Below are 12715 nucleotides of genomic sequence, written 5' to 3'. Positions count from 1 at the left end.
CCTGTGATGAGATTGTCAAACTTTTGGGTATTGATATTGACTATCAACTTAATTTTAATCACCACATTAAAAATATTTGTCGTAAAGCATCCCAACAACTGAATGTTTTAAAGCGCATTGGCTGCTACCTTACTAAATTGAATAAACTGACAATTTTCCACACATTTATTTTATCTAATTTTAATTTTTGTCCTTTGGCATGGAATTTTTGCAACAAAAATAACACCACCAAATTGGAAAAAATTCAGGAAGGGGCTTTACGATTTATATATGAAGACTATGTTAGTTCATATGATGAACTACTTTTACGAGCAAAGGTTCCATCACTGAAAATAAGACGTATGCGTAACATGGCTATTGAGTGTTTTAAAATTTTATATAAATTGTCACCACCATGCTTACATGATTTAGTTGTATTGAAAGACTGTAAATATAATTTTAGATATTCTAATATTGTAGATATACCTAGGGTCCGAACAACAACCTATAGTAAGAACTCTTTTAAATACACAGCTGCTGTTTTATGGAATGATCTACCTGATGATTTTAGAAAAATTGCTAATTTTAGTCAGTTCAAAAATATTTTAAAGTCATGGAATGGAAATGACTGTAAGTGCACAGTTTGTGCAGACTTTTAGTTTATATATTATGCAAATTTATTTACCATCTAGATCATATCCCATTTTTTCAATTTTTTATGCTATGCATTTTTACCAGCTTTTATGCCTAGTTTACACTTATATGCTTTTAGCCTTAATACCTAGCTTTTGCTTATATTCTGCTTTTAGTGCTTCATTTTTGTGCTGTGATATTTATTGCATGTGTACTATATTATGTATTGTATTGTTATAAATGTTGTACTGTTAAATAATGTCTCATATGTCGGTTAAAAGCTCATTAGAGCTTATGTTTGTCTATGTTTTATATACCATGCCGACTCTAAATAAAGCTTATTTATTTATTTATTATTTATCATTGCCAAATGCATCAAGTTAGGAAAATGGAATTATTCTTTTACACAGGGACAGTCTATACTAACTGGTTTACTGACTTAGTATAGACTGTCCCTGATTTACTTAAAACATGTAACGCCCTTTCTAGTTAGGAACAAATGAAAACAACAGTTTATAAATGTTATGCGTCCATGATGCGCTTTCATGACAAGAAATCCTAGCTAAACTGAATTCTGGTAGACCTCCTCAGTAAGGCACCCAATAGTATTTAAAGATTTGATGTCATTCAACAAATTAATTTATGACCTTTTATGTACCTTTCGCTTAGAACACGGCTATATACCAAATTGTCAATATTGATCATTCATGTTATTTGCCTATTTGCAGAATTTCAACGGAGGCAATTTCCGTTGGCATGTCTGGATTTACCTCACATGGGCGCAGGACATTTAAGCGAAAATTTTTAAAGTACTAGGCCGGACATTTTAGCGCCGACATTAGAGCCCATTTTAGCGCGAGATTAATTCGTTCACCTGTATTTTCGATAGCCCATTTTAGCGAAAACTTACCTGGTTGAATAATACTCAATTTACTATTTTATAGGCAAACAAATAATGGTCCAGAGTCGTTCCATGCCCATTATAATGATAAATTCTACGGCTGTCGACCAGCTATTTACGTTTTTCTAATGCAACTATATGAACAGTATTGTACAGGGGGTATATACAGGGCCCATTACGTACGTTCTTTATAATATAAATTCCAGGCTAGAATGGACTGTTGACATTTAATTTGGTTTTTTCGACTAAGTGCTGTATTTTATCTAGGATATAAATTCCAGACTAGATAGGATTTTATTTGATCTTTTAGACTTTTAGTGCTGTGTTTTAATGGACTTGATATGTTTTGTATTGTGCTGTCTTGAATCTATTAAAGTTTTTAATCATTATACATGTATATTATTTATTATAATGGTTTAAAAAAAACTAAAATGGGCATTGACAATTTTTATTTTCGCTATGTAATCGGCCGTTGATATGAGACTAGGATACTTTGATGCAACATACTGGTATGTTGGAAGTAGAGTTGAAGGTTTAGGACTTTTAGCAAATGACACAGACCTTTTATGTTTATCCAGCCGAACTAAAGTATGCCTTCATATGCCAGACTTTGACCCCGATATCAATAAGCTTATTTTCGAAACGGATCACTGTCACCAAGGTTATTGTAAACTGAAGCTTCATAGAAATAACTTATTTGATGCGGTTGACAATTTACCGAAGTCGGAATTGGTCGATTGTCCTGCAATGCATGGATTCGTCACATTTATATAAAACATATTTGCAAAGACCAGCCAATGGCCAAAAATTGACATGGTTAAAAATATGAAAAATATACCTTGCTAAGTACATGTAGTATGTGCACACCATGCAGACACTGATGATCCGTTAGGAGAATTTCGTATATCTTTTGCAAGAGCGGAAAGATATTTGATGAGAGCGGCGTGTCTCACATTCAAATAGCATTTTATTTTACGTTAAAGGAAGTGGTTAAAAACTATGTGAAAGACAATCTTTCAGATAATTTTGACGAGGATGAAAATGATATATTCAAAACGTATTATATTAAAACCGTTTTCCTATGGTGTTGTGAAAGGACAGACCCTGACATCTGGACGGAAGATAATTTTCTCAGATGCACACTTTTATGTATATCTTATCTTCAGCATTGAATTTCAAATAATCCCTTGAACCTATTTATACCAGAAAATAATTTAATAGATCATCTCTCTACACAAGAATGTCTTAAAGTTGCCAAAATCTTAACGAATTAACGCAGACAGATTTTCTTAAAAATATGTTTGGCTGTTTTTGTCGTCCGGAGTTTAGCCAGTTATTTGACTCAATAGTAGTAAGATCCGGAAAAAATCTCAAAAACAAATTAGTGCGTCTCATGCGCAGAACATCAACATCTTCTTATAACTTAGAATACATACGACCTCTACTTGTTTCGGATACATTATCTTTTATTTCTGGAACTCTTAGTGTTCGTCATGAGCACGTGTTTTGTCCAGTTTTATACAAAATCATATCGGTTTTAGAGCATTACATATCATCAGATTTGATTCAACCATTGTCACCGCTGTTTTTGAGGTTTCTTGGTGGCGTTGTACACAGATTTACGATGTCACTTAAAATCTGCAGAGGAGTGTTTCTTGAAAGGAAGGGATGTTGTTTATACCTCCGGAGAATTTAATGATAACGGGTTCTCTGGCCAGATTTTATTATCTGAATGGAGATTACTCAAAAGTTTTGGACCTTTTCTCAAACTTTGAAAATGAAATATCATGTTTAAATCCGTTTACTAATTTGTTAATTTTATTTGTCGTCGATTACCTTTCACGGTCTTGGAGGGACACATTTCTATGTGAGATGATCAAAATGTTTGCATACGATGAAGGTTCCATTGTCATGTCTATTACTAGTAGATGTATTGCAATGTTGTTGTATATGATATGTATCTGTTTATACAAATTTTGTCAAAGACTGGAATTGCCATACAAAGAAGTACGACGAGAAAATTAATAAGAGAAACTCGCAGATATGATAAAAAAAATTGAAATCCATTTTCATTACCGATATAGACGCAAAACTGAAAATTGTATTTAGCAAATAAAGTGTATCTTATTGGAACTGTAAAATGGCTATATGTCAATCATTTTAATGATTTTAATGATTACAGTGACTAATATAGGTTTATTATTATAATTACATTATGTATGTTTCATTATAATCCGTTAGTATTATTGGCTAACAGCAATATCGCGTCATTCTGAAATCAACCTTCATTTCAAAACGTAATGTAACTTTCTTGATGACACGAGTTTCCACAATAGAGTGCACAGATAAATAAAAGAAAAACTTAAAAGAAATCGTGTTGCGTAGTCCTAGCAAAACACTGTAACTATAAGTATTGAATGATTAATTTTGTTATTTTACAGTGTTGTAAAAGCGTTGATGACCGTGCGCACATTTTCAAAATGTTCTTCGGTCGCTTTTTCACCCCAATAAGTTTACAAAAAGAAGCATTCAATTCTTAAACTTAATGCAATGTTTGAATTTGAATTTGTTATCCTTATTGTACATGTTTGAATTATTTTCCTTTGCTATTATTTCATTACAACCCAACTCCACTCAGTAATCTACCTTACCTATCATGTTTTTAAATGCGAGATATCTGCGGCATTCTGGAATTCCATGAATTGTATAACACATGTAATTTTAAAGTTTATTGTTCGTTATGTCCGATAAAAACAATACTGATTTTTTTTTCGGGAATTGGGTGTAAATGGTAAATACTTGGTTGTCTATTTTGAAGTTAATGACAACATTTGTTTAGAGTTTGATATTTTATAGACACCTGCATATTGTTGAAGATTCTACGCATGTTTTCCTTTAGAGGTGTCTTTTGTATTTCCATGTCTGTGGTTTTCTGTTGAATTAATTTGAGGTATATTCCTTTTATATTGATTCATAGCTGAAATTTTACATATACGAATTCACTAACCATATAAAAATGATTTCACCTTTTTTGCCATTGCATTGTCAGTTGATTTAAATTTACGAACTTTTTAAGTCGACTTGTGGGTGTGAAATTCTCTTTGAAATCCATCGCTTCTCCTTTACTATAGTCATCAAAGGAACCAGGCTTATAATTTGATACTCCAGACGACGTGAATTTCGTCTACATAAAATTCGTAAGTGGCGCTCATATCAAAATAGTTAGAAAGCCAAACAATTATAAAGTTGCAGAGCAATGATGATCAAAAGTTCCTAAGAACTTAAATGTTGTGCCAAATACAGCTAAGGTAATCTATGCATAGGAGAAGAAAATCATTTACATTTCGAATAATTAATACTTTTGCAAACATAATTTATATAGAAATGACCATAATTAATATTCATGTCAGCACCAAAGTGCTAACTATACTACGCTAGTGATATCACCGGGGAAGAAACGCCAATCAGCAGTGGCATTGACCAACTCATGTAAATAGTTATCAAAGGTACCATGCTTTTGATTTGATACGCCAGTCGCGTTTCCTCTACATTAGACGACTCAGATAATGTTACAAAAAGTCAATGGATTCCAATGTTAAAATACTCTGCAGAAACATTTGATTTTCCACTGTAGTTTCTAGTCTATCATTTTAGCTTTAAACTTCCAAGAGTCCGATTGAAGACAACTTTTGTTATAAAAATCAGATTTTCATCACAAAACACTTACATTTCAAGGTTATACAATTTATTCTACGATTCAATCAAACAAATCAAAGATATAATAGCTGTATTTCTTAATGAATACATTGCGTATTAGAAACATCATTAGAATTGCAATGGAATTTTCTTCAGGTTGATACTTTACTTTTTTCAGTATAAAATGGATTTACATTATATCAATAAAAAGTAAAATCACAAAAATATTGAACTTAGAGGAAAATCCAATCGGAAAGTCCATAATCACATGGCATAATCAAATAACAAAACACATCAAAAACGAATGGACAAGAACTGTCATATTCCTGACTTGGTACAGGCATTTTCAAATGTAGAAAATGGTGGATTAAACCTGGTTTTATAGACATAAGACACAAATAAGACATTTTATTTCACTAAAGCCCCCACATGGGGTATGTTAGTATAACATTTTTTAACAAACAATAAAATAAAAGTGTGAACATGTTTACATTAGAACAACATGGTTAACAAAGGTGCAATACTAGTATATATAATTAATGCAGATATTTGACAGGAAGTACATATTATAGTAACATGATTAAGCACATGTATTAAAAGGTTTTAATAACACTTTTGCAAAAATTTGCTTATCCAGTAAGTGTAAATAAATCTGATGTATTCATCAATTCTTTAAATTTTAAAACATTTGAGTTATTACATATATTTAAAGGTAAAAATTAGCTCTTATATTGTTGAAAAAGGAACATTTGAATGAGTAATGAAACTCATCACCAAGTTCATTAGCATTACAAAGATTACAATGTCTTTCAGTTCTATCAATATTAAAACATATGCCCGATTCAATGGGCAATTTATTACTAAGGCAACGGAATTTACATAAATACATTCTTAGATCAGATGGTAACACTGATAAATATTTCTCAAAACAAAAATCAGATTTGTATATATATTCAGTAATTAAGACATTTTGCAGAATTCATAACATTATTACTCCAGTTCAACATTTTATCACTTAAACATTTCTTGACATTCCTACTAATATTATCAGATTTAGCAATTATTTGACCATCCCACTTAAAATTAAATCCACATTCATATAAAGTATTTTTAATTTCTAAGAACCATTTAGAGTGATAGATACCCCTTTTACTAAGCTGATACAATAGACGATGTAAACTTGATTATGAAGTACGATAGAGTTGTCTCGCTTTGTGCAAAGTAATAACCGGCTTGTTGCGGACATTATCCATATAACTCCCTGTAATTTCTTTAAATATAACACAACATTATTAAAATAATTAGAAAATAGGTCAGAACGTAAACAAAAATGTACTATGTTTCATCGATTTTATTCATTAACCAGAAGTTAATACCCGTTTTTCAGTTGATACAATTTAATAGTTGATAAAGTGTTGAGTAGTGCAGTTTTCAAGTTCATGGTATGTTCTTTATTTTCAAATGTAGGACATAGCTGCATACATTTAAGTTGATGCATTTTAACTGTGATAATTTAAAGAAGTGTCCTCTGCTCTTTTTGGTCACACATATCACACATGTATCAGATAATTTCTATTCTTTTACTCAGGCAACATTATTATCTGTCCATTCACATTGAATTCAGACTTTTTAAAATAGGTGGCATGAAATTTAAACTAATTGAGTAGTAAAACCGTTTTTATTTAGACACTTCCTAGTTGTATGGGTGATCTTTTCAGAAGTAAATCTATAACCTATGGGACTGAGTTTATCTAACAAAATAGTTCTTTAATATCCAGTATACGGACTATCATTACAGGGATGTATAAATATTCTTCACGTCCTTTCTGATATTTGGGGATCTGATTAGTTAATCCTGACATCTGCAGTTTGTTGAGTTACCATAATACTAAAAGATAATCGAACGAGCCAACTGTTGTACAGCAGTTGTTGATGTTGATGTTCTAAGCATGCAAGATGTAAGCTACTTATAACGCTAGTTTGAATCCGTATGCGTTTGATAAATTTCCCCAGGCGGACTTTTATGATTAAATTTTTATAAGCAAATTTCAAATTTGTATACAAATGAAGAGTTCAGCACATTTTTTCATGCAATTTAAGGTCCATGGTGGGCATTATGACAAGGACATAAGTTATACTGTGCACATTAAACAATTCATTCAGATAACGTTTGTATATATGCAAGGCAGTTAGGATCATGTAGACCCACAAATGAGGTAACAATAACCATTGTAGCTCTATACTAATTATACATATCGACTAAGATCTAGACATTTATTTATATATAATTAACTAAATATTTCAGTGCAGACACATTTTCACTGGTAAATAACCAGATACATTTTGCATCATTGAAGAGGTCTTAAAATTATGACATATATTACTGTTTACCCGATTCCCTGTCATTCAATAACCAGCAAGCATTGCACTGAGTGCTTGCATTCCATATATCACATAGAATCTATCAAAACTAGAAGGACTGCTGCATATCATTATCTTTTCCTCGACATTGAGGCAGATTGACGAATCTATGACAAAAACTTATCAAAGATATATAACCCTTAAAAAATTTGGTAATGCATGTATTAATTTTAACTTTTTAATTGTCAGCGGTCTTCATTTACAGAATAATGCTCCTGAAAAAAATATGCTCCAATAAATTTATGAAGAAAAACGAATAACATCGATATCACCTATGTCAGGTTATTTTGATCTATGAGTTTGACTGTCCCTCTGGTATATTTCGCCCCTCTTTTATTTGATAAACCGTCACCATCACGAATTGGTTGACCGATACGATATGTGTGTGCCTAAATTCATGAACGTCTTATTTTCGCGATCTTAGATTTTTATATACCAGAATGGCCATCTTAACTGTAGATTTATCAATTGTTTAATTACGCATGTTGGATGAAGCACACATAGCAGTAGATGCGTACCCTGTTAACGCATCCGATCTCGATCTCCATTTGGATTTGTGAAATCCTCTGAATTTAGTTTGTTACCTTGATTTTTCGTCGTATTCGTCTATTATATATGTCGCTTTCTACTTTTTTTTGTTATTTAAATGTTGTTTATTATAATTTTAAAATTTTCTCAACGAATGTTTAATATAGGTTTTTTAATGATAATTTTCTGACATTTCATTGTATAAGAACAAATGCATTTTTTGAAAATAACCTCTGCATATTAATGATACTTATCTTAAATTTTGATTGTGTGTATTTTTATTTATTTTTTTCGGAATCATGGGGATATTCAAAATCTATAATTTTTTTTTCATTTTTTTCTTAAATAAAACCAATCCGCTCTGACTATTTCGTTAATTGTTTCCAAAATCGGACATCGTTTTGATATTTGTTTAAAATGAAGACTAGATGTCTGAAATTGTTTTCGATTAATGAAAGTTAAAAATATGTTAAAGAGTATTGAATGATAATATTTAGAATAATGGGTGCAATACATTTATGTATGATACTTTTATTCAACTCTGAATACCAAATGCTTGTATGTGTGGCATATCATTTTACAAAAAAAAAAAAAAAAAAAAAAATCAATGATGTTTTTCTTCTGATTTTATTTTAGCATTGATATTTGAAAGTATTGGAACTAATAGGATTATCTTTAAAGTTCTATGTGTACAATATATACATACAAGACATGGTAATTTACTTTATCGAGGATAACAAAAATAAATTAAAAAAGTTATATAAAAATTATTTATGAAATGCCAACAGTTAATAAACATGTGTTTTGAAAGAATTCATTATGAAGCACAAATGAAAAAAAAAAGAAAATTGTATTGTAGCGAATAAGTTGTGGTACCCAACTATACAAGGTAATATAAAAAAGGATCATAAAGCAGGTTTTTAAAAAAAGCTAAAATAAGCACTCACATTCCATCGAGTTTAAATAAGTGATTATACAATTGGTGGAAGAACAAACGGAGACAACGATGTAAATGACACCACAAACAACTTCCATAATAGTATGAGAGTCGACACATGGCGAGATTTGTTTACTTAAGCAAAAGCAAATTTGAAACATCATGCGGGGTTTGATCGTAAGTAGTCAACCTATCCTATGTATGAAGATGAATGGAGGTAGAAGCTGCAGTATAAACGCCTAATACAAATTGAACTAAAAAAATCATTTGATTAAAATTGTCGGTATAACTGTAGACGGAAAGTATAAAAATACATTTAACAATATCACAACGAACGCGCTGACAAGTAATAAAACCCTAGTCAAGTGTTTTATCTGTCTGAAAAGATGATAAAATTGTATTCAACTGTTGAATTCAGCTAATCAGAAATGGAACTTCCCTACGTGTATTAAACTCCATGCAGTCTTGATCGTTTATTTTCGGAACGTATTCAACAAAAACTAAATGGTCCTTATTTGACCATAGATACTGCCGATTAGAGTTCTTATTCATCAAATGCAGTGCAGAATGTAAGATTGTCTACCATTTATGCGACTATCATATAAGTGAGGGGTTAATTTAGCTATCTATAAAACCAGGTTTAATGATCATCCATTGTCTACATAAGAAAATGCCTGTACCAATTAAGTCAATTAAGACAGTTGTTACTATTCGTTTGATGTTTTTGAGCTTTTGATTTTGCCATTTGATTAGGGACTTTCCGTTTGAATTTTCCTCGTAGTTCAGTATTTTTTATTTTACTTTTCACATACTAGTATTGAGAAAAATACTATCTTTTTTGTACATAGTTTAGTTAAGGACAAATCAAGTAAATTTAGAATTTTTTAAAAATAAGTTAAATAGTAAAATGCAACCCATTTAAAAGTAGAAACATAAATAAAAAGTTACACACTACCAAGTTGAGTGGGATGATCTTTTTTAGAAAGTTAACTAAAACCTATGGCATCGAGTTTATCTAGTCAAATAGTTCTTTGATAATCAGTATGTCGACTACCATTGGTATATCTTAGATATATTATGTTCGCTTATCCCAGGCATAAACTGAAATTGAAATCACCATCAAGCTCAAGTTCAAATTTTTCATTGCTTAATTATTCTTTATTATAATTTAGCTTCTATTTGGGAATTATACCAGTCTTGAACATGGCGTCGCTATATGAAATCTACCTTATATCACTAGTATATGTTTGTAGGACATGATTTTGGCAATTGAAACGGGCACTAGCTGTCAAATTCATGTTCACCGATTCAAAAATTTTCATATTTGATTAATAACAATGTAAACCATTTATCCAAACTATTATCCGATGTATATATTTTTATCTTCTTTCTTATGTGTTCACAACCTTATTATATGTTTTTTGTTTTTGTTCTTTCCATCTAGTGTAACATTGTTATTTTTTTTAACATTGTACTCCTTGAGTATTACAATATAAAATGTTCTTATAAGGAAACGGATTAATATAAGCTAACAGCTTGTTTCTGGATCCTTTTAATTATTTCATTTGTATTATTATGTAAATGCCTATTTGTGTACATTAATTTAACTGAATTTAATTTATAAAATATGTTTACTCTTAACTATTAAAAGTCTAAATTAAACAATAAACAAGGCACAGGCATGAAAATCTGTAGTTTCGTTTCTTGTGTATTTGAGTCCAGACGCCATCTAATTATTTATCGAGTTGACCTCTTTAGTCATCCGATGACCATATAAGCGATGTAAACATAAATATAGATGTAAATAGATTAAGCAAACACGTGCTGTTGAATAATTCTAGGCCTATTTAATTTCATATTACATTTGTACAGATAAAAAATAAATGTTTATCATCGTTTTTACCCGTATTAGAATGTTTATTTGTGGATCGAATCAGTCAATCAAATGATTTGCCTTCGTTTCACTTTCAATGTTGACATTCTCTTCCTTTAAATAACTTTACACATACAATTCATGTGTTATCCATCTCAAGCTAAGGGGTTAAATTAAAGCTCACATGAATACGGCGTCAATGAGGTCAAATTATTCACTTGCATGTGAATAATTCATAATCAATGTTGTTTTGCTTATTTTGACAACATTGAATCTTATTGGCTACTAAAACGGAATTATTATTTCACTATTTGTATTCATTGCTGATTGAACCAAGAAAATTTATTAGGTTTTTCATATATCTCGTAGCTATTGCCCTTTAAATACTTTGAGCTTATTTTCAGAAGCAATACAGTCTGTTATATTGATACATTTTGTTTACTTATACATGTCTGTTTGCTGTCTTTTATATCAATATTTTAAAGTTCAGTGGGTTTTTTTTTTTCGAACTGATTATATAGTACAATGTATATACATATATAAGTGGTACTATGCACCTTAGTAATTTTTAGGTATTCGGCAGATCGAGATTAAAATGGAAGGGTTTCACGGTTAACCTAAAGCTTAACCCCCAACACATGATCATTTGTCTGTCACATGTCGAAGTCGATCTATTATCCTACGTTATTATCATAATGTTCTATTTGATATATAATTGTTCGGTCTTTGGGAATTTGATGTTCTTGGCATATAATTGAAAGTCTCCTCTAAAGTTAGTCACAACTGTTTTACTATCAGGGGTTGACATATTGTAAAGATCCCCATGCATTCATTGTCGAAGAGAATAATTATGTTGAACCTTGTATGTTTTCTGCATGATTTTCTTATGTATTTGATTTGCTGTTTCATAAATTGGGGTACATGATGTCACGCTGAAAAACAATTTTTATAAACTTCATGAGGATGCAGAAGCGACAATTATATATTCAAAAATATATCGTAGAAAAAAAATATATTTTGGAAGAAATACAAAGTATCATCGATGGGAACACTAAGTTGGTCCCTACTTTTGATCTTTGACGTAATTTACTGTACTATTAACCCGGTCTGTAGAATAATATACACAGCCTTACTGAGGCGTTTAAATCATCATAGTTACATTGCCAAAATCTTAGCTATTCCCAACGTTATTACAAATCAATAATGATCGAAATTGAAGAAATAATAAGGAACACATAATAAGATTTTCCTTACAAAATAAAAAAACCTAAGAGGAAATTAAATGTCTAAATAGTAATGTAGTTAGTTTTTAATCTTGAACTTTGATTGGCGCTGGATTAGGTTGTACTACCAACCTTACATAAAATAATTTTTAGAAGAAAATCTCTGAATATCAGTGTTAAACATTAAAGGTTGATGGGTCAGTATTTTGATTTGTAGGATAAAAACTAATCTCATCCTATCATCTCAAAGCACACAGAAACTCAATTTGTCAAAAATCTACCTAAGATTTTGATCTCTATTGAGATATTTAAAGGATAACGATACTTTAATTAATGTTTATTGGAACAGTTTAAAGCTGTGAAGATAATGTGGGTGGCCAATCATTGCTTAATTTACCTATCTCATTTAAACAGTCGCTTGTAATACAAAGGAACTTTGCATGAAATTGCAAAAACGAAAGGTCAAAACTAGTTAGATAAAATGTGCCGATGTTACAACTCAAATAGATAAATTATGTAATCTG

The 12715-nt window shown here is 30.6% G+C and overlaps 1 pseudogene; it reads left to right on the top strand.

Moving 5' to 3' along the window:
- Positions 1-350: 350 nt before the first annotated feature.
- LOC143071013 (uncharacterized) lies at positions 351-3288 on the top strand (annotated as a pseudogene).
- Positions 3289-12715: the final 9427 nt, after the last annotated feature.

The sequence above is a fragment of the Mytilus galloprovincialis genome, chromosome 4 (assembly GCF_965363235.1).
Source record: "Mytilus galloprovincialis chromosome 4, xbMytGall1.hap1.1, whole genome shotgun sequence".
Taxonomy (NCBI): domain Eukaryota; kingdom Metazoa; phylum Mollusca; class Bivalvia; order Mytilida; family Mytilidae; genus Mytilus; species Mytilus galloprovincialis.
The sequence above is the reverse complement of the archived record's forward strand: the minus strand, read 5'-3'. Positions and strand labels throughout refer to the sequence as shown.